Source organism: Festucalex cinctus, chromosome 15, assembly GCF_051991245.1.
Source record: "Festucalex cinctus isolate MCC-2025b chromosome 15, RoL_Fcin_1.0, whole genome shotgun sequence".
In the NCBI taxonomy this organism is placed as follows: Eukaryota; Metazoa; Chordata; class Actinopteri; order Syngnathiformes; family Syngnathidae; genus Festucalex; species Festucalex cinctus.
The window spans coordinates 999,048-1,018,978 of NC_135425.1; the positions used below are offsets into that span (position 1 = coordinate 999,048).

General features: G+C 39.5%; 1 protein-coding gene and 1 long non-coding RNA gene across 4 annotated transcripts in view; one reads left to right on the plus strand and one right to left on the minus strand.

The window, feature by feature from the left end:
* mapkap1 (MAPK associated protein 1) overlaps nucleotides 1-19,931 on the plus strand; it is a 313,550-nt gene that overhangs the window by 227,849 nt on the left and 65,770 nt on the right. The window lies entirely within an intron of this gene.
* On the minus strand, nucleotides 5,689-6,075 carry LOC144002392 (uncharacterized). The gene is made up of 2 exons (XR_013278726.1): nucleotides 5,979-6,075; nucleotides 5,689-5,873 (listed from the first exon to the last, which is right to left on the minus strand). It is a non-coding gene; the product is annotated as an uncharacterized LOC144002392 (long non-coding RNA).

Genomic DNA, 19,931 nt, shown 5'->3' on the forward strand with positions numbered 1-19,931 from the left:
ATCCCATATTTGAAATGTATATTTATAGTCAAGGCCTGAAGGTATCTCTTTGACAAAATTCAGTTATAAATACAGCGCCACCTAGTCGTTGAGGCATAAAAAAAAATGTCTCACTTATGGTATTTTTGTAAAAATTGTAAACTCATTGTAAGTGTGATAACTAAGTCATTTATGAATATTCTTTTACTTTCCACCACTCAATATGTTCACTGGCATCAGACCAATCCAAACATACGTATTTTTTATTTAGTTTTTTTTTTTTTTTTTATCGCCTCTATGGACAATAAAAGCAACATTGTGCAATGAGTACGAGCGATGATGTGTGTATATATACTTTTACGAAAAATACCAATCAGGGCAACTCATTGCCTAAAAATAAAAAAAAGACGCTAATTTTTGCAGATCTTAAAAATCACCAAAACCCATTGAGCTTGACACACTCATCACACCTGGCAAAAAAAAAATAAAAATCCACATGTTTATCATGCCATTTTCAAAGAAATTCTGCTTCCAATGTGCCAGTACCAACAAACGATCCCGATTTTGGGTACCTAAACATTCACGAAAACTCACCGAACTTTGCACACTCCTCAGGCCCGGCGAAAAATTTGATATTATGAAGTCGTCATAACAACGCGACTCTATAGCGCCCCCTAGCGTAGAAAAATAAAAACCAAGCCCGGCACGTTTGAGCTAGAGCAACGAAAATTGGCAGGCACGTGTAGCACCCCGAGATGCACAAAAAAAGTCTATTGGGACCATGTAGATAAAATGTACAGGAAATGAGCTATGAATTTTTTAATGTCCAATTTTGGCCTATTTTGGCACATTCACTGTTGTCATGCTTTTTCCCCCTCTGCAAACATTTTTCATCCAATTAACTTCAAACTTGGCATTTATCATCTCAAGACGTGAGAGAACAACTGGGCAAAAAACCTTGACTTTTCGAAATACTATATGATGGGGGCGGGGCATCAAATATTGCCTTTAAAATTTCATTTGTCCAGAAAGAGCAAATGCTTAATAACTCCCATGTTCAGGCTCCAAAAAATCTCAAACTTCTCAGGCAACGTAATAGTCACGGCCTGAAAACATCTATATGATAAAATTCAGTTATACATATAGCGCCACCTAGTGGTGACAATAAATGTCATACTTTACGTTTTTAGCTACTGCGCTGAACTCGTTGAAGGGATCCAGTTGAAAATTGGTCAGAAAAGCCTTAAGATGTTGATCATGCCCCACACCGAATATTGTAACTTTTCGCCAAAGGGCGTGGCCGCTACGGTGCCGCAAAGTCTGAAGATTTTTCGTGACAATAAAAGCTGCATTAACTTGACTGAGATGATCCTATCTTCTCAAAATTTCACACATTTGATGAGAGTCCAGCCCTAAAGACATCTATGAACTTATATTTCATCTTACTGATAGCGCCACCTAGTGGTAATTTTTTTTCTTACGAATTTTCTTCTACGTTTTTCTCCAAACACGTTAACTGGGCCTACCTCATATTTGCTCAGATGAGGGATTCGGCCTTCATGATGTCACAACACGAAGTTTGTGAGTTTTCGCGAATCGCTGTGGGCGTGGCTTAGCACTGTTCGCCAAGAAAACAACGCCAGTTTTGAGGGTCTAAACATGCGCAGAAACTCATGAAACTTGGCACACACATCTGGCCTGGTAAAATGAACAATATTTTATTGTTGATTGTGCTATTTTTACAAAAATGACTCAATAGCGCCCCCTAGGAATTTTTAATGAAGCAGCCCCGGTTGTACGTTTAAGCAAGATCTACGAAAATTTTTAGCTGTATGAGGGAGCCCAAGACCTACAAAAAAGTCTCTTGGACCCATATGCTAAAATGAACAGGAAGTGAGCTACGAATTTTTGAATGTCCCATTTTTGACGATTTTTGCACATTCACAGGGGGCAGACTTTTGCCCACTTCTCCTACACGTTTCATCTGACTGAGTTAAGACTTGACCTGGACCATGTCAAGACCTGAGCCAACGAAAGGGGGAAAAATGACTTTTCGAAATACTATATGATGAAGGCGGGGCATCAAAATTTGTGTTTCGCACTGAAAAAGGATATGCTTAATAACTCCCCGGTACATGCTCCAAAAAATCCCAAACTTGACATGTATGTTTATCGTCAAGGCCTGAAGCTATCTCTATGACAACATTCAGTTATATATGCAGCGCCACCTAGCCCTTGAGGCTTTAAAAAAAAATACCCCACATACGGTATTTTGTACAAAAAATGTAAACTCATTCTAAGTGTGATAACTAAGTCATTTATGAATATTCTTTTAGTTTCCACCACTCAAAATGTTCACTGGCATCAGACTTATCCAAACATATGTATTTTTTATTTAGTTTTATGGCAAGATTCTGAAGTACCTGGTTAAGGCGAAGGGTAATGGGATATTTATAAGGCTTTAGGTGAATTAATGAGTATAAATTTATACGTATTTGCACGCACACGCACGCACGCACGCGCACGCACGCACGCAAACGCACACACGCAAACGCACGCACACAAAAAAAAAAAAAGAAAAAAAGAGCAATGATGATAAGACGTTGAATCGGTAAGACTACCGAATGAACAATTCTGAGCTCTTAAAAAAAAAAAAAAAAAAGGACTTATCCAAACATATATATTTATTTTTTTATTTTTGCTAGCCTCTGTGGACATTAAAAGCAATATCGTGAATGAAGGATATGCATAATAACTCCACGGTACATGCTCCAAAAAAAATCCCACACTTGACATGTATGCTTATAATCAAGGCCTGAAGGTATCTCTATGACAACATTCAGTTATAAATACAGCGCCACCTAGCCCTTGAGGCATAATATATAAAAAAAAAAACACACACACATACGGTATTTTGTACAAAAAATGTAAACTCATTCTAAGTGTGATAACTAAGTCATTTATGAATATTCTTTTAGTTTCCAACCCTCAAATTGTTCACTGGCTTCACACTGATCCAAACGTATGTACGTTTCCATTTTGTTTTATTCATTTTTGATTGCCCCTTTGGACAATAAAAGTAACATTGTGCAATGAGTACAACGAGCGATGATGTATATATACACTTTTACAAAAAATACCAATCAGGGCAACTCATTGCCTAAAAATAAAAAAGGACGCTGATTTTTGCAGGTCTTAACAATCACCAAAACCCGTTGAGCTTGACACACACTGGCAAAAAAAATATTCTACATGAAAACGTTTATTATGCCATTTTCAAAGAAATTTTGCTTCCAATATGCCAGTACCCCAACGTGCCAGTACCCTAACGTGCAAGTACCCCAACGTGCCAGTACCCTAAAGTGCAAGTACCCCAACGTGCAAGGACCCCAACGTGGCCCGTGCTGCGAGGGCCCTTTATAGCTGCTCGCAGCTCTAGTTAGGGCCCGAGCAGCGACCGCTGCGAGGTCCCTCTTGTTTTTGTAAGAATTCTTCTTCTTCTTCTTCTTCTTCTTCTTCTTCTTCTTCTTCTTCTTCTTCTTCTTCTTCTTCTCCGTAAACGATCGCATTTTTGAGGGCCTAAACATTTACGAAAACTCACCAAACTTTGCAGTCTCTTCGGGCCCGGCGAAAAATTTGATATTATGTAGTTGCCATAACAATGCGACTCTATAGCGCCCCCTAGCGTAGAAAAATAAAAACCAATCCCGGCCCGTTTGACCTAGAGCTACGAAAATTGCCAGGCACGTGTAGCACCCCGAGACGCACAAAAAAGTCAGTGGAAGCCATTTCCTAAAATGTACAGGAAGTGAGCTATGAATTTTTGAATGTCCAATTTTGGCCCATTTTGGCACATTCACTGTGGTCATACTTTTTCCCCCTTTGCAAATATTTTTCAGCCAGTTGACTTCAAACTTGCCATGTATCATCTCAAGGCCCAAGACAACAACTGGGCAAAATATCTTAACTTTTTGGAATACTATATGACGGGGGCGGGGCATCAAATATTGCCTTTAAAATTTAATTTGTCCAGAAAGACAAAATGCTGAATAACTCCCATGAACAAGCTCCAAAAAAATCTCAAACTTCTCATGCAACTTAATAGTCACGGCCTGAAAACATCTATATGATACAATTCTGTTATATATATAGCGCCACCTAGTGGTGACAATAAATGTCATACTTTACGTTTTTAGCTACTGTGCCAAGCTCTTTGAAGGGATCCAGTTGAAAATTGGTCAGACAAGCCTTAAGATGTTGATCATGCCCCACACCGAATATTGTAACTTTTCGCCAAAGGGCGTGGCCGCTACGGTGCCGCAAAGTCTGGTAATTTTTCGTGGCAATAAAAGCTGCTTTAACTTGACCCAGAAGATCCTATCTTCTCAAAATTTCACACATTTGATGAGAGTCCAGCCCTTAAAGACCAAATGTGATGTAATTTCATGAAATACCATATAGGGTCACAATAGAAGCATTGAAACACTGTCCAACAAATAAAGTATGAAAAAATAATTTATATGTTATATATTTGACGAAATAATCGCTTTTCCGAAGTTTTAGCTTGTCGGGCGACAAACCCGGAAGTGATACGTCACACCGGGAACAGCGATGGCAGCGCTCCATGCAGACGCTATAGAAAGCCACTCAAACGTCGATTCAGACAGCGATATCAGCGATAGTTTGAGCGAAAATGAGGAGAACCAAGTTTTTGAAGAGTTGGAGGAAGAGGAGGAGGTTGGTATTTTATACGTTGGACCTTACATGTACGAGCCAGATGCTAATCAGGATGCTGATAGTGCGCCCAGACGACCTGACATGGAATGGAGACAAGACTCGTCGAGATTACAAGATTGGTAAGATATATGTAGGCAGTGGTATTTTTTTTTTTTTATTTGAAGATGCCAGCATTTGGACATAATTTTATATTTTTGTCTGACGTTTTTTTTTTTTAAATAAATAAATCGGACTTTATGTTCAAGCAGTTACTCAGTACTTGAGTATTCTTTTCAGCAATGTTTTTTTTTTACTTGTACTTGAGAGATTTATCAATGACTATTTCTTACTTTTGTACATGATTCAGTCCACGTACTTGTATATTTTGAAACAAATGTTTTCATAAACAGAATTATTGACTGATTGGTATAGCAATACACTTGTTCAATAACATTTCTGTTCATGGTGTCATCGCTCAGTATTTTACTATTTATTTTTTATTTTTTTATTTCAGGTGTACTTGTGGTAATTGCCAGCAAATGCCTACAGCTGTAGAATGTGTTTGCTGCCATGAAATTCAAAAAGTAGTGACTGTACGTCTACAAGGAGAGGAACACTTCAATCAGGTACTGGACTGCATCACTGATCATCCTGGATTCAATGCTGTGTGCCTGGACCCATATGGATTACAGGTAGCATGGATGACCTACAAGCAACAGTACAGAGGCAAGGCATTTGATGGGCCACAGGATGCCAAGTATAGACATATTGCCTACAGACAATTTGTGCGCTGGTGCTGGAAGTTTCTTGGTCTGGACAACCGTGTTGTCCTTCCAGCATGTGCAGTGTCTTGTATCAGGGCACATTTTCCACCACCAGGAGAAGAGGAGTCAGCTTTATTCAAAGGGTTTCGTGTTTCACAGAGAAATGTTCCAGAACTGTGATTTGGACTAGTTACATCATAATAAAAATAAACAAATGAGGACAACTTAATACAAGGGATGTGATTCTTTATTTTCTGAGGAATCTCGTATGGTGCTCAGCAATAACATTTGATTTTTCCGGTCTGTTCACTGCTGCTGTAAGAAATTGTGGGTCGACGACCACATCACCGGTTCTGTACTTATTTGGAATGTCAATCAGTTTCATCACCTCTGAAAGGCAGTCATTCACATAGTCTGCAAAAAAAGAAAAAAAAAATTGGGATGATAAATATTTGGGCGACATACATACTTACACTAAGTAATGCATCTGCCTGGAATTGTTTTTGTTTCATAACTTACCATAAGTTGCATCCACCAATATCTTTCTCAGAGAATAGCCACCACTCTTATATTTGGGATAAACGATGCAGTAGGAGTGTATTCCTTCCTTCGTCACGTTCTGTGGTCTCCCAGCATTTTCATTATAATGCATAGCAGCGAGAATGATTCTGGAATTGAACAAAAATTGCCTTATTAACAAATTGTCACATTGTGATGAAATAGCTTTATATCTCAAAGTTCTACATTTCATCCTTATGTTCTACTAGTCATGGACAGATCACACTTGAAGAAGCACATTATATATATATATATATATATATATATATATATATATATATATTTATATTTATATTTATTTATTTTTTATTTTTATTTTTTTTTCTCGATTCTTTGAGATGGCATTTTTGGTTGAACAGATGCAGTGGAAATTTAATAAATTTCCATTGCACTAGCTGTTATGTTTAAGCCATGAGCACCATCTAGAGGAGCCTCAAAGCAAGTGCTTCATTACGTTATTTTCCCCCCTCATCACTATAGTCTCCATTTCATACATATCAAAGTTTTCTTAAACGCACCTGCTTTTCATTCCTTTGTACGAAAAGTTGTACATCTTTGGGGCAAAGTGATTCACCACACTGTGAAAAGCTTCCACACCACTGGTCTGTCCGAGGTGAGACATCTTCATGACATCGTTGACAAACATGGTCTTTGTCAGGTGTTCCACCACTGCGACATTGACTTCGGTACCTTCAAATGAATTTCATTTCCTTAATTAGTTATAAATGTTAGTTGGCGTGTTACAGATGTTTGGTTGTTCTACAGATACAAGGTATGACAATATTTCTATTTTTCAGGTTAAACTAGCAACAACTCTAAGAATAAAAAATAAATAAATACCTGGTAATAGCCATGCCTTGTGTGTAGTAATTGGAGGATGTAAACAATTATCATGCACGTTCTGCAGATGGTCCACACATGCCAGCCACTTCTGCTTCTTTTCCTCTGGTGTCTGGGAGGAAAGTGCACACCAGTACAAATGGCACTTCAAACTCTGTACCCAATCCTTCAGGACAGACATGCTCTTCTTTTTGGCCAAGGAGTCAAGGAGTCATAATTGTAATCACTTACTTTTTTGCAAATCCTTTATCATAAGCAGACTGGTTGAGGAAGCAGGCATCTTCGAAGTGTTTGTAACACAGAACACTCTTCGACGATGGCGTGAAATTCATTCGCTTCGCGCGAACGAAAGTTGTCCATTTACGTGCCCTGTTATCTTTTGGCCACTCGTACAACTTTTCTTTAGCTTGAGAACAATACATCGCCACACATCGTCGAGTCATCTTACCGAGTAGCAATGCAAACAATGCAGTTCAATGGCCGACTTCTCTCGCAACTTCCCGGTGTGACGTCATTTCCGAAAATTTCCGAAGATTGTCGAAGAAAAGCATTTTCGTTGTCAAGGGCGTTGCTATGGGTTAAACTAAGAACCTGAAAGGGTTGCGTTAAAAAAAACAACGAAAATATGCTGACAATGGTTTAGCCATTGGTATTACTCAAAAACATGGTTGGCCAACCTTACTTCACATTTGGCCTTTAAGACATCTACGAACTTTCATCTTACTGATAGCGCCACCGAGTGGCAATTTTTTTTCTTACGATTTTTCTTCAATGTTTTTTTCCAACCACATTAACTGCACCTACCTCATATTTGCTCAGATGAGGGTTTCGGTCTTCATGATGTCACAACACGGAAGTTTGTGATTTTTCGCGAATCGCTGTGGGCGTGGCTAAGCGCTGTTCGCCAAGAAAACAACACCAATTTTGAGGGCTTAAACCGGCACAGAAACACATGAAACTTGGCACACACATCTGGCCTGGCAAAATGAGCGATATTTTATCCTGGATTGTGCTATTTTTACAAAAATGACTCAATAGCGCCCCCTAGAAAATTTTAATGAAGCAGCCCCGGTTGTACGTTTAAGCAAGATCTACGAAAATTTTTAGGTGTATGAGGGAGCCCAAGACCTACAAAAAAGTCTCTTGGACCCATATGCTAAAATGAACAGGAAGTGAGCTACGAATTTTTGAATGTCCCATTTTTTACGATTTTAGCACATTTACAGGGGGCATACTTTTGCCCACTTCTCCTACACGTTTCATCCGACTGACTTCAGACTTGACCTGGTCGATGTCAAGACCTGAGCCAACGACAGGGAGAAAAATCTTGACTTTTCTAAATACTATATGATGAGGGCGGGGCATCAAAATTTGTGTTTCGCAATGAAAAATGATATGCTTAATAACTCTCCGGTACATGCTCTAAAAAATCCAAAACTTGACATGTATGTTTATAGTCAAGGCCTGAAGCTATCTCTATGACAACATTCAGTTATATATGCAGCGCCACCTAGCCCTTGAGGCATGAAAAAAAAATACCCCACTTACGGTATTTTTACAAAAATTGTAAACTCATTCTCAGTGTGATCACAAAGTCATTTATGAATATTCTTTTACTTTCCACCACTCAAAATGTTCACTGGTATCAGACCTAACCAAACATACATATTTTTGTTATTTAGTTTTATGTATTTTTGATAGCCTCTATGGACATTAAAAGCAATTTCGTGAATGAAGGCTATGCTTAATAACTCCCAGGTACATGCTCCAAAAAATCCCATACTTGAAATGTATATTTATAGTCAAGGCCTGAAGGTATCTCTTTGACAAAATTCAGTTATAAATACAGCGCCACCTAGTCGTTGAGGCATAAAAAAAAATGTTTCACTTACGGTATTTTTGCAAAAATTGTAAACGCATTGTAAGTGTGATAACTAAGTCATTTATGAATATTCTTTTACTTTCCACCACTCAATATGTTCACTGGCATCAGACCGATCCAAACATACGTATTTTTTATTTAGTTTTTTTTTTTTTTTAATCGCCTCTATGGACAATAAAAGCAACATTGTGCAATGAGTACGAGCGATGATGTGTATATGTACTTTTACGAAAAATACCAATCAGGGCAACTCATTGCCTAAAAATAAAAAAAAGACGCTAATTTTTGCAGATCTTAACAATCACCAAAACCCATTGAGCTTGACACACTCATCACACCTGGCAAAAAAAAAAATAAATCCACATGTTTATCATGCCATTTTCAAAGAAATTCTGCTTCCAATGTGCCAGTACCCCAATGTGCAAGTACCCCAACGTGCAAGTACCCCAACGTGGCCCGGGCTGCGAGGGCCCTTTATAGCTGCTCGCAGCTCTAGTTAGGGCCCGAGCAGCGGCGGCACCGGCGGCGGTGCCGCTGCGAGGCCCTATTGTTTTTGTAGGAATTCTTCTTATTATTATTCTTCTTCTTCTCCGCAAACAATCGCATTTTTGAGACACTAAACGTGAACGAAAACTCACCAAACTTTACACGCACATCAGGCCTGGCGAAAAATTTTATATTTTAAAGTCGCCATACATGATAACAGAAAAGTGGCTCTGTAGCACCACCTACATAGGTTTAACGGATCCCTGTCCCGCTACGATTGTCCGACGGCTATGAAAATTGTGTGGCACCTGTTGCACATCCCGATGAACAAAAACCTCTTTGATGTGTGGACCCTAAAATAGACAGAAAGTGAGGTATGATCATCTGAATGTCCAATTTTGGCCCAGTTTTGCACATTTACATGGATCATACTATTGCCCGCTTCTCCTACACGGTTAACTCGATCGACTTCAAACTTGGGCTGTACCATCTCAACACCTGGGACAACATCATGGTAAAAAATCAAAAAATTTTGACCTATTATATGACGGGGGTGAGGCATCAAATTTAGAGTTTCAAAACCCTTCCTAAACGTAGTATTGCCGGTTGTACGTTTAACCTAGAGCTACGAAAATTGGTACACATATGTAACAGACTATGATCTACAAAAAAGTCTGTTGGTGCCATATGCTAAACCCAACAGGAAGTCCGCCAGAGGCGGGGCATAAAATTTTGCGTTTCAAAATTCTTACTTAAAGAAGCATTCCCGGCTGTACGTTTCACCTAGAGTTACCAAAATTTGAAGACATATGTAACAGCTCTCAAGGTACAAAAAACTCTTTTTGAACCATATGCTAAACCTAACAGAAAGTCCACCATTTTGATTTACTTTGGAACGTGTTGCCATTTTTTTGGCCATTTCATAGGGGTCTTATTTTAACGAACTCCTCCTACAGAGTTTATCCCATCATCTTCAAACTTGGTGTGATTCATCTTAAGATGTTGAAGATGAAAAGTTATTGAAAGCTTTTTATTTCGTCGCACGCTGTTGCCGTGGCATGCACTTGTTTGCAAAGGAAAAAAATTCTTCTTAAGGAAGAATTCCCAGTTGTACGAAGCAGCTAGAGCTACGAAAATTTGTAGACATATGTAACAGCCCACGATGTACAAAAAAGTCTCTTGGTGCCATGTATTAAACCCAACTGGAAGTCCCCCATTTTGTGCTAAAAAAACAACAACTCCTCTTTAACGAAGCATTCACGGTTGTACGTTTCACCTCGAGCTATTATAATTTGGAGGCATACATAAAAGCCCACGATGTACAAAAAAAGTCTCTTGGAACCATATGCTAAACCAAACAGGAAGTCTGACATTTTGATTTACTTTGGTATTTGTAGCCACTTTTTGGGGCCTTTTATAGGGGTCATATTTTCTGCAAAACTTATCACATCGTCTTCATTCTTTGGCATGTTTCCTCTTCAGATATTTGAAAAGTTATTGAATTTTTTTATTTTGTCACACACCTTTGCTGTAGCGATGCATTGTTTGCAAAGAATTTTTTTTTTGAGAGTCTAAAAATGGGCCAAAACTCACAAAATTTTGCACACAGATCAGATCTCTCACGAACATGAATATTTTATAATTTGTTGTGCAATTTGTAATAAATGGCTCAATAGCGGCGTCTAGATATTTTTATGAAGTATATCCGATTATATGGTTCAGCTAGATGTGTGAATATTGGGAGGCATACATATCAGCCTAATACTTCCAAAAATTATTCTATAGCCATGTGCCAATTCATTTTGATTTTATTTTAATTGTGCATCATTTTTGGCTTTCCATGAAACTTTGCAAACACAAAGCATGTCAAAAACATTTACAATTTAGACGGTTTCCTATGAAACAGTACCCCAACATGCCAGTACCCGGACATGCAAATACCCCAACGTGGCCCGGGTTGCGAGGGCCCTATATAGCTGCTCGCAGCTCTAGTTAGGGCCCGAGCAGCGGCGGCGGCGGTGCCGCTGCGAGGTCCTATTGTTTTTGTAGGAATTCTTATTATTATTAGGGCCCGAGCAGCGGCGGCGGTGGTGCCGCTGCGAGGCCCTATTGTTTTTGTAGGAATTCTTCTTATTATTATTATTAGGGCCCGAGCAGCGGCGGTGCCGCTGCGAGGCCCTATTGTTTTTGTAGGAATTCTTCTTCTTATTAGGGCCCGAGCAGCGACCGCTGCGAGGTCCCTATTGTTCCTGAAGGAATTCTTATTCTTCTTCTTCTTCTTCTTCTTCTTTTTCTTTGTTATTATTCTTTTCCGCAAACAACCACATTTTTGAGGCACTAAACATGAACGAAAACTCACCAAACTTTACACGCAGATCGGGCCTGGCGAAAAATTTTATATTTTAAAGTCGCCATACATGATAACAGAAAAATGGCTCTGTAGCGCCACCTACATAGGTTTAACGGATCCCTGTCCCGCTACGATTGTCCTATGGCTACGAAAATTGTGTGGCACCTGTAGCACATCCAGATGAACAAAAACCTCTTTGATATGTGTACCCTAAAATAGACAGGAAGTGAGGTATGAGTATTTGAATGTCCAATTTTGGCCCATTTTTGCACATTTACAGGGGTCATACTTTTGCCTGCTTCTCCTACACGGTTAACCCGATTGACTTCAAACTTGGGCTGTACCATCTCAACACCTGGGACAACATCATGGTAAAAAATCTAAAGTTTTTGACATACTATATGACGGTGGCGGGGCATCAAATTTACAGTTTCAAAATTCTTACTTAACTAAGCATTGCCGGTGGTACGTTTAATTGAGAGCCACGAAAATTGGTACACATATGTAACAGACTATGATCTACAAAAAAGCCTGTTGGTGCCATATGCTAAACCTAACAGGAAGTCCGCCAGAGGCGAGGCATCAAATTTTGTGTTTCAAAATTCTTATTTAATGAAGCATTCCCTGCTGTACATTTCACCTAGAGTTACCAACATTTGAAGACATATGTAACAGCCCTCAAGGTACAAAAAACTCTTTTTGAACCATATGCTAAACCGAACAGGAAGTCCGCCATTTTGATTTACTTTGGAACGTGTTGCCATTTTTTGGGCCATTTCATAGGGGTCATATTTTAACGAACTCCTCCTACAGAGTTTATCCGATCATCTCCAAACTTGGTGTGATTCATCTTAAAATGTTGAAGATGAAAAGTTATTGAAAGCTTTTTATTTCGTCGCACGCTGTTGCCGTGGCATGCACAGATTGCGAAGGAAAAAATTCCCTCTTAATGAAGCATTCCCAGTTGTACGAAGCAGCTAGAGCTACGAAAATTTGGAGACAAATTTAACAGCCCACGATGTACAAAAAAGTCTCTTGGTGCCATGTGCTAAACCCAACAGGAAGTCCCGTAGGGGCCGGTCATCACATTTTGAGGTAAAAAACTCCTCTTTAACGAAGCATTCCCGGTTGTACGTTTCACCTAGCGCTATGATAATTTAGAGGCATACATAAGAGCCCACGATGTACAAAAAAGTCTCTTGGAACCATCTGCTAAACCAAACAGGAAGTCCGCCATTTTGATTTACGTTGGGATTTGAAGCCATTTTTTGTGGCCTTTTTTAGGGGTCATATTTTAACGAACTCCTCCTACAAAATTTATCCGACTGTCTTCAAACTTGGTGTGCTTCATCTTAAGATGTTTAAGATGCAAAGTTATCGAAAGTTATTTATTTTGTCGCACGCCGTTGTCATGGCGATGCATTGTTTGCCAAGTAAAATGCTGCTTTTTTTTGGTCTAAACGTGCAAAAACTAATGAAACTTTACACACACATAAGGCTTGTCATAAGCATGAATATTTTAGAGATTTCTTATTCAATTTGCAATAAATGGTTCAATAGCACCCTCTAGACATTTTTATGAAGCTTTTGCAAATGTTTTGTATTTTATGATTCAGCTAGATTTGTAAAAATTGGGATACCTATCAGCCTAAGACTTACAAAAAGGTTTCTAAAGCCATATGCTGAATCAAACAGGAAGTCTGCCATTTTTTGGGGCCTTTTATAGGGACATTTTCAACAGAACTTATCAGATCGTCTTCATTCTTTGGCGTGTTTCATCTTAAGATATTTAAGATGAAAAGTTATTGAATTTTTTAATTTTGTCACACGCCTTTGCTGTAGCCATGCATTGTTTGTGAAGAAAAATGCTTTTTTGAGAGTCTAAATATGGGCGAAAACTCACAAAACTTTGCACACACACCAGACCTGTCTGGAACATGAATATTTTATTTAGAGATTTGTTGTGCAATTTGTAATAAATTGCTCAATAGCGCCCTCTAGACATTTTTGTGAAGTCTTTCCGATTATATGATTCAGCTAGATGTGTCAATATTGGCAGGCATGCCTAATATATTAAAAAAGTATTCTATATAGCCATGTGACAATCCATTTTGATTTTATTTTGTTAATTGTGCATCATTTTTGGCCTTTCCATGAAACTTTATAAACACAAAGCCGGGCAAAAACGTTTACAATTTAGATGGTTTCCTATTTGACAGTACCCCAACATGCCAGGACCCCGACGTGCAAATACCCCAACGTGGCCCGGGTTGCGAGGGCCCTTTATAGCTGCTCGCAGCTCTAGTTATTCTTATTATTCTTATTCTTATTATTATTCTTCTCCGCAAACAATCGCATTTTTGAGACGCTAAACGTGAACGAAAACTCACCAAACTTTACACGCACATCAGGCCTGGCGAAAAATTTGATATTTTAAAGTCGCCATACATGATAACAGAAAAATGGCTCCATAGCGCCACCTACATAGGTTAAACGGATCCCTGTCCCGCTACGATTGTCCTATGGCGACGAAAATTGTGTGGCACCCGTAGCACATCCAGATGAACAAAAACCTCTTTGATGTGTGTACCCTAAAATAGACAGAAGGTGAGGTATGATCATCTGAATGTCCAATTTTGGCCCAGTTTTGCACATTTACAGGGGTCATACTTTTGCCCGCTTCTCCTACACGGTTAACCCGATTGACTTCAAACTTGGGATGGACCATCTCAACACCTGGGACATCATTGTAAAAAATCTAAAGTTTTTGATATACTATATGACGGCGGCGACGCATCAAATTTAGAGTTTAAAAATTCTTACTTCACGAAGCATTGCCGGTTGTACGTTTAATCTAGAGCTACGAAAATTGGTACACATATGTAACAGGCTATGACCTACAAAAAACTCTTTTTGAACCATATGCTAAACCTCACAGGAAGTCCGCCATTTTGATTTATTTTGGAACGTGTTGCCATTTTTTTGGCCATTTCATTGGGGTCTTATTTTAACGAACTCCTCCTACAGTGTTTATCCGATCATCTTCAAACTTGGTGTGATTCATCTTAAGATGTTGAAGATGAAAAGTTATTGAAAGCTTTGTATTTCGTCGCACGCTGTTGTCATGGCATGCACTGTTTGCAAAGGAAAAAAAATCTCCTTAAAGAAGCATTCCCATTTGTACGAAGCAGCGAGAGCTACGAAAATTTGTAGACATATGTAACAGCCCAAGATGTACAAAAAAGTCTCTTGGTGCCCTGTGCTAAACCCAACAGGAAGTCCCCCAGGGGCCGGGCATCACATTTTGAGCTAAAAAACTCCTCTTTAACAAAGCATACCCGGCTGTACGTTTCACCTAGAGTTACCAAAATTTGTAGATGTATATAACAGCCCTCGAGGTACAAAAAACTCTTTTTGAACCATATGCTAAACCTAACAGGACGTCCGCCATTTTGATTTACTTTGGAATGTGTTGCCATTTTTTGGGCCATTTCGTAGGGGTCTTATTTTATCGAACTCCTCCTACTGAGTTTATCCGATCATCTTCAAACTTGGTGTGACTCATCTTAAGATGTTGAGGATGAAAAGTTATTGAAAGCTCTTTATTTCGTCGCACGCTGTTGTCGTGGCATGCACTTTTTGCAAAGGAAAAAAATCCTTCTTAATGAAGCATTCCCAGTTGTACGAAGTAGCTAGAGCTACAAAAATTTGTAGACATATGTAACAGCCCACAATGTACAAAAAAGTCTCTTGGTGCCATGTGCTAAACCCAACAGGAAGTCCCCCAGGGGCCGGGCATCACATTTTGAGCTAGAAAACTCCTCTTTAACGAAGCATTCCCGGTTGTACGTTTCACCTAGCGCGATGATAATTTGCAGGCATACATAAGAGCCCACGATGTACAAAAAAGTCTCTTGGAACCATGTGCTAAACCAAACAGGAAGAGAGATTTATTGTGCAATTTGCAATAAATAGCGCCCTCTAGACATTTTTATGAAGTATTTCCGATTGTATGATTCTTCTAGATTTGTGAAAATTAGGACAGACCCCTATCAGCCTAATACCTACAAAAAAGTATTATGTAGCCATTTGCCAAACCAAAGAGGAAGTCCGCTATTTTGATTTTATTTTGGGAATTATACATAATTTTTGGCCTCTTTCATTAAACTTTGCACAAACAAGGCATGGAAAAAACTAACATTTTAAATGGTCCTTGTTCCATGTAACAGTACCCCAACGTGCCAGTACCCTGACGTGCAAGTAACCCAACGTTGTGCTCAATAGCGCCCTCTATGCATTTTTATGGAGCATTTCCAATTGTATGATTCAAGCGATACACAACTAAAGATGACTTGACCTAGATTTGTGAAAACTGGGAGGCATACCTATTAGCTTAAGACCTACAAAAAGTATTCTGTAGCCGTATGCTAAACCTAAAAGGAAGTCCGCCATTTTGAATTTATTTTGGGAATTGCACACCATCTTTGGCCTTTTGCACTCACAAAGCTTGTCAAAAACATTTTAGATGGTCCTTGTCCGATTTGACAGTACCCCAACGTGCCAGTACCCCGACGTGCAAGTACCCCAACGTGACCCAGGTTGCGAGGGCCCTTTATAGCTGCTCGCAGCTCTAGTTATTATTATTCTTCTTCTCCGCAAACAATCGCATTTTTGAGACACTAAACGTGAACGAAAACTCACCAAACTTGACACACACGTCAGGCCTGGCGAAAAATTTGATATTTTAAAGTCGCCATAGGTGATAACAGAAAAATGGCTCCATAGCGCCACCTACATAGGTTAAACAGATCCCTGGCCCGCTACGATTGTCCGACGGCTATGAAAATTGTGTGGCACCTGTAGCACATCCCAATGAACAAAAACCTCTTCGATGTGTGTACCCTAAAATAGACAGAAAGTGAGGTATGATCATCTGAATGTCCAATTTTGGCCCAGTTTTGCACATTTACATGGATCATACTATTGCCCGCTTCTCCTACACGGTTAACCCGATTGACTTCAAACTTGGGCTGTACCATCTCAACACCTGGGACAACATCATGGTAAAAAATCAAAACATTTTGACCTACTATATGACAGGGGTCAGGCATCAAATTTAGAGTTTCAAAACTCTTACTAAACGCAGTATTGCCGGTTGTACGTTTAACCTAGAGCTACGAAAATTGGTACACATATGTAACAGACTATGATCTACAAAAAAGTCTGTTGGTGCCATATGCTAAACCCAACAGGAAGTCCGCCAGAGGCGGGGCATCAAATTTCGCGTTTCAAAATTCTTACTTAAAGAAGCATTCCCGGCTGTACGTTTTACCTAGAGTTACCAAAATTTGAAGACATATGTAACAGGCCTCAAGGTACAAAAAACTCTTTTTGAAACATATGCTAACCCCAACAGGCAGTCCGTCATTTTGATTTACTTTGGAACATGTTGCCATTTTTTTGGCCATTTCATAGGGGTCTTATTTTAACGAACTCCTCCTACAGTTTATCCGATCATCTTCAAACTTGGTGTGATTCATCTTAAGATGTTGACGATGAAAATTTATTGAAAGCTTTTTATTTCGTCGCACGCTGTTGTTGTGGCATGCACTTGTTTGCAAAGGAAAAAAAATCCTTCTTAATGAAGCATTCCCAGTTGTACGAAGCAGCTAGAGCTACGGAAATTTGGAGACATATGTAACAGCCCACGATGTACAAAAAAGTCTCTTTGTGCCATGTACTAAACCCAACAGGAAGTCCCCCAGGGGCCGGGCATCACATTTTGAGCTAAAAAACTCCTCTTTAACGAAGCATTCCCAGTTGTACGTTTCACCTAGCGCTATGATAATTTGGGGGCATACATAAGAGCTCACGATGTACAAAAAAAGTCTCTTGGAACCATGTGCTAAACCAAACAGGAAGTCCGCCATTTTGATTTATGATGGGATTTGTTGCCATTTTTTGTGGCCTTTTTCAGGGGTCATATTTTAACGAACCCCTCCTACAAAATTTATCCGACTGTCTTCAAACTTGGTGTGTTTCATCTTTAGATGTTTAAGATGAAAAGTAATCGAAAGTTTTTTATTTTGTCACACGCTGTTGCCATAGCAATGCATTGTTTGCCAAGTGCTGCTTTTTTTTTTTTTTATACATGTGTGAAAACTCATGAAACTTTGCAAACACATCAGACTTGTCGTGAACATGAATTTTTAGAGATTTATTGTGCAATTTGCAATAAATAGCGCCCTCTAGACATTTTTATGAAGCATTTCCGATTGTATGATTATGCTAGACCTACAAAAAAAGTATTATGTAGCCATTTGCCAAACCAAAGAGGAAGTCCGCTATTTTGATTTTATTTTGGGAATTATACATCATTTTTGGCCTTTTTCATTAAACTTTGCACAGACAAGGCATGGAAAAAAACTAACATTTTAAATGGTCCTTGTTCCATGTAACAGTATCCCAACGTGCCAGTACCCTGACGTGCAAGTAACCCAACGTTGTGCTCAATAGCGCCCTCTATGCATTTTTATGGAGCATTTCCAATTGTATGATTCAAGCGATACACAACTAAAGATGACTTGACCTAGATTTGTGGGCGGCACGGTGGTTAGCACGTTAGTCGAGTGTTTAGCACGTCCGCTTCCCAGTTCTGAGGTCTCCGGTTCGAGTCCAGGCTCGGACCTTCCTGGGTGGAGTTTGCATGTTCTCCCCGTGCCCGCGTGGGTCTTCTCCGGGTACTCCGGTCTCCTCCCACATTCCAAAAACATGCATGGCAGGTTAATTGGGCGCTCCGAATTGTCCCTAGGTGTGCGTGTGAGTGTGGATGGTTGTTCGTCTCTGTGTGCCCTGCGATTGGCTGGCAACCAGTCCAGGGTGTCCCCCGCCTACTGCCCAGAGCCAGCTGAGATAGGCGCCAGCAGCCCCCGCGACCCTTGTGAGGAATAAGCGGTCAAGAAAATGGATGGATGGATGGACCTCGATTTGTGAAAACTGGGAGGCATACCTATTAGCTTCGCATTTTTGAGACACTAAACGTGAACGTAAACTCACCAAATTTTACACACACATCAGGCCTGGCGAAAAATTTGATATTTTAAAGTCGCCATAGATGATAACAGAAAAATGGCTCTGGAGCGCCACCTACATAGGTTAAACAGATCCCTGTCCCGCTATGATTGTCCTACGGCTATGAAAATTGTGTGGCACCTGTAGCACATCCAGATGAACAAAAACCTCTTTGATATGTGTACCCTAAAATAGACAGGAAGTGAGATATGAGTATTTAAATGTCCAATTTTGGCCAATTTTTGCACATTTACAGGGGTCATACTTTTGCCCGCTTCTCCTACACGGTTAACCCGATTGACTTCAAACTTGGGATGTACCATCTCAACACCTGGGACAACATCATGGTAAAAAATCTAAAGTTTTTGACATACTATATGACGGCGGCAGGGCATCAAATTTAGAGTTTAATAATTCTTACTGAACGAAGCATTGCCAGTTGTACGTTTAATCTAGAGCTACGAAAATTGGTACACATATGTAACAGACTATGACCTACAAAAAACTCTTTTTGAACCATGTGCTAAACCTAACAGGAAGTCCACCATTTTGATTTACTTTGGAATGTGTTGCCATTTTTTTTGGCCATTTCATAGGGGTCTTATTTTAACGAACTCCTCCTACAGAGTTTATCTCATCATCTTCAAACTTGGTGTGATTCATCTAAAGATGTTGAAGATGAAAAGTTTTTGAAAGCTTTTTATTTCGTCGCACGCTGTTGTCGTGGCATGCACTGTTTGCAAAGGAAAAAAATCCTCCTTAATGAAGCATTCCCAGTTGGACGAAGCAGCTAGAGCTACGAAAATTTGTACACATATGTAACAGCCCACGATTTACAAAAAAGTCTCTTGGTGCCATGTGCTAAACCCAACAGGAAGTCCCGCAGGGGCCGGGTATCACATTTTGAGCTAAAAAAAACCTCCTCTTTAATGAAGCATTCCCGGTTGTACGTTTCACCTAGCGCTATGATAATTTGGAGGCATACATAAGCGCCCACGATGTACAAAAAAGTCTCTTGGAACCATCTGCTAAACCAAACAGGAAGTCCGCCATTTTGATTTACGTCTGCATTTGTAGCCATTTTTTGTGGCCTTTCTTAGGGGTCATATTTTCAGGAACTCCTCGTACAAAATTCATCCGACCGTCTTCAAACTTGGTGTGTTTCATCTTAAGATGTTTAAGATGCAAAGTTAGCGAAAGTTTTTTATTTTGTCACATGCTGTTCACATAGCGATGCATTGTTTGCCAAGTAAAGTGTTGCTTATCTTTTTTGGTCTATACATGT